Below are 4,111 nucleotides of genomic sequence, written 5' to 3'. Positions count from 1 at the left end.
GAGGTTGCAGTGAGCCGAGATTGTGCCATTGCACTCCAGCCTGGAGACAGCGTGAGACTCTGTCTCAAAAAAAAAAAAAGAAGAGAAAGAAATAGAACTTCCACCCACCACCCACAATGCTTCCACATTGGTCGTCGTCCTATGTCTGGGTCAGATGGGTGAAAGGATGAAAATCGCCACTCAGCAGCCAGAGCTGGGCGTCTGATAGCCCCCCCCACCCCAGGGAAGAAGCCAGGGCTCAGGAATTGGCTGGGTCACACTCAGAGGAATAGACAGTCCTGGGAGGGCCTGGGAGGAATTTTGACATGGCTTTTTGTAGTGTGTCGATACGTATCTGATATGATTTTGTTGTGTCCCCACCAAATCTCATCTTGAATTCCCATGTGTTATGGGAGAGACGCAGAGGGAGATGAGTGAATCATGGGGACAGGTCTTTCCCGTGCTGTTCTCAGGACAGTGAACAAGCCTCATGAGATCTGATACTTTTATAAAGAGGAGTTCCCTGCACAATCTCTCTCTGTTTGCCTGCTGCCATCCATGTAAGTAAGATGTGACTTGCTCCTTCTGGCCTTCCACCATGATTGTGAGGCCTGCCCAGCCATGTGGAACTGTAAGTCCATTAAGTCTCTTTATTTTGTAAATTGCCCAGTCTTGGGTATGCCTTTATCAGCAGCATAAGAACAGACCAATACAGCACTTATTAGGAAGAAACTCAAAGGTGTTCCAGTCAAGGAGGAACACGGGAACCCAGCAAGGGGTGTGCCTGGTTATAGAACAAGCAAGTTCATCTAACTATAATAATTTCATGACTATTTTTCATGATCTGATCTAAACTTAGATACTCCCAAGTATAACAGTGGAATGTGGTGGTTCTCATCAAGACCACTGTTCTAACCATAAGAGAAACAACAGCAGAAACAGCAGCTAATCATTATAGAGTGATTTAAAGCTTATAGCTGAGGATTCAATAGAAAAGAATTTATCAGTAGTTATATAAATTAAATTTACTTGAAATGAGGCCTATAAGCTTTGCCTGTAGATGCAGATATTTAGGAAGAAGACTCAGAAGCCTGAGCACTTCCTGAAGACCACCATCGGTTCAATAACAATTTGGAGAAACCCAGATCTTGCCAAGTCTGGTTTGGAAACAGGGGTGATTGTAAGCAGTAAAACACAGCCTGCACTTCAGAGGGTGCTCTTGTGAATGATAGAGAAACAAAAAAGCATGGTCCAAGGAGAAATGAAGCCACTTGAGCTGTAGCAAAGCCCTTGCTCCTTGGAACCATCTGTGGGGGTTCGGGCCACTCGAGTCTCCTCTCTGTGCTATTAGTTTATGTGTGCTGTGTAACTGGTGGTAAAGTGCTGTGCACTGGCCAACTGAAGGGAGGGTTAAGGGCAAGACATGAGGTATGCTAACAAAAGAGGAAAGAGGACAATTGACATTACTGGGCCATGGTCATCTTCTGTATTGCTGCGTATTTTGAATTTTTGGAGCATCTGATTTGGAAACTGTTGAGATAGTTTTTCCTTTGCTCCTAGAATTCCTAGTACAATAAAAGGCTAGACACTAGGTGAAGTATTTGAAATGTTTGGTGAAACCCTTCAAATAGCCATGTGACTTAGGCACTCTCTCCATATCCACTTTACATTTGATGAAAATGAGGTTTAGAAAGATGAACTAAGTTGCCTAAATTAGCATCCCTAGAAGGTGGCAGAACCAGCGTCCATGCCCACGTGTCTGACACTGAGAGCCCACACAAGTTTCCCAGGGCTGCCATTAAGAAGTGCTGCAAACTGGAGGGCTTGCACCATCAGACATTGACTTTCTCTGAGTTCTGAGGACTTGAAGTACAAGAGAGTGGTGTTGTGGGGGCCAGGCTCCCTCCAAAGCTTCCAAGTGATGAGCCTCCTTGCCTCTTCCACACTCTGCTGTCCCTAGTATTCTTGGCTTATGGTTGCACCTGTCCTGTCCAATGTCTGCCCTCATCTTTAGGTGGTGTTCCCCTGTGTGTCTTCACATTGTCTTTCCTCCATGTGGTCTTTGTGTCTCAATTTCCCATTTTCATAAAGACATGAGTCATATTGAATTACCGCCACCCTAATGAACCTGTTTTAACCTGATCTACCATGTAAATGCTCTATTTCCAAGTGAGGTCACACTCTGAGGTGCTGCAGTTAGGACTTCAACATACTATTTTGGGGGATTCAATTCAATGCATAACACACCCACCAACTCATGCCCTTCCCATGTGAGAAATACACCTTCCCCTCCCAACTTCCCCAAGCTCCTCCTCATTCCAGCATCTACTCAAAGTCTAGATCTTATCATTTAAATTATCCACAGTGGTTATGAGTGAGTGGCAGGGTATGATTCGTGCTAGGGCAAATATTTTTCCCATCTGTGAACCTATGAAACCAGATGTCACATATTGGTTTCTGGGTCACTGGTGGGGCAGTACAGAGCAGGTCTCCACCCCAAAAAGAGGCATCCGAAGGACAAAAGGGCCACAGGTTCCAAGCACATTTGAAATGCAGCAGAGCAAAGCCCCTGAGATTTTAAGACTTGAGAACACCCCTCACTGTCCTGATGCTCTTGGTGCCCTGTCCTGAGCCTGCACAGGCTCAAAACACAGCCTCCTGGAGCAGAGGAGGGAGTGGGTTCAACCCCAGTCTACGCCCTGTGGGTCTGAAGTGGAGGCAGCAGCTTCGCCAGCCTCTGAACCACCCTAGAGGTCTTCCCTTTTCATGAAGCATAGCACATGTTTGCAGCAAATTGCTCCATGAACCCTGCCTGGGGAATCTTAACTGTCTGACACTCTTCTGGATTTTCCTGTCTCCATCCCTTCAGTGCAAACTGGCATTGTCTCTGCTGAAAGCATTGACTGGATCCAGGAGTCACACACCTAATCTCTTTAGCAAGCAATTGTCCAGCCACAATCTTGGTTTTCTCTCCAGAGTATATTTTCTGAATTTTTGCAGGATGGGTAAACTGATAATTTCCCAAATCTTCAAGTTATGTTTTTCTTTTCTTTTTTTCTTTTTTTCTTTTTTTGACAGAGTCTCACTCTGTCACCAGGCTAGAGTGCAGTGGTGTGATCTTGGCTCACTGCAACCTCTGCCTCCCAGGTTCAAGTAATTCTCCTGCCTCAGTTTCCTGAGTAGCTGGGACTACAGTCATGTGCCACCATGTCCAGCTAATTTTTATATTTTTAGTAGAGACAGGGTTTCACCACGTTGGCCAGGAAGGTCTCAGTCTCTTGACCTTGTGATCCACCTGCCCCAGCCTCCCAAAGTGCTGGGATTACAGGCATGAGCCACCATGCCCGAGCCTGATTTCCTTTTTCTTAGCAATCTTTTCTTCAATGTACTTTTTCCATCTCTCACATTTTGCTACAAGCAGCAAGAAGAAACCAGGCTCTTCCTTCAACATTTTCCTTAGAGATCTCCCCAGCTAAATATCCAATTTTGTCCCCTACAGGTTGTACTTTCCACACAACAAGACACAATTGCACCAAGTTCTCTACCACTTTGTGGCAAAGATCATCTCTCCTCCATTTTCCAATAGCATGTTCCTATTTCCATCTGAGCCCTCACCAGAATCACCTTTAACATCCATGTCTACCAACTGTATCTTCAGAACCATTTAGTCTTCTTCTGATATAAATCTTAAAACTCTCTCTGCCTCTAACCATTACCCAGTTCCAAAGCCACCCTGGCGTGGTTAGATATTGGTCATAGCACTTCCTTTCTCAGACCCAAAATCTCTCTTAGCCTGCTCAAGCTTCCAGAGCACAGGAACACACACCAGGGGACTTAAAGCCACAGAAACCCACTGTCGTAGAGCTGTGAGGTCTAGAAGTCCAAAATCAGAGTGTTGTCAGGACCAGCCTCTGCCTCGTGCTGTAAGGGGAGTCCTCCCTTGCCTCTTCCACCTCCTGGTCACCCCAGGCTTTCCTCACCCTGTTGGTGCGTCCTAATCTCTGCCTCTGACTTCACGTGGACTCCTCCTGTGTGTGCATCTGACTCCAAATGTCCCCATTTCATAAGGGCACTTCATTAGGCATTTCATTAGGGCTCACCCTAGTGATTTCACTTTGAATTGTTTGCTTAA

The sequence above is a fragment of the Colobus angolensis genome, unplaced genomic scaffold, assembly GCF_000951035.1.
Source record: "Colobus angolensis palliatus isolate OR3802 unplaced genomic scaffold, Cang.pa_1.0 Scaffold209, whole genome shotgun sequence".
Classification (NCBI taxonomy): Eukaryota; Metazoa; Chordata; class Mammalia; order Primates; family Cercopithecidae; genus Colobus; species Colobus angolensis.
The sequence above is the reverse complement of the archived record's forward strand: the minus strand, read 5'-3'. Positions refer to the sequence as shown.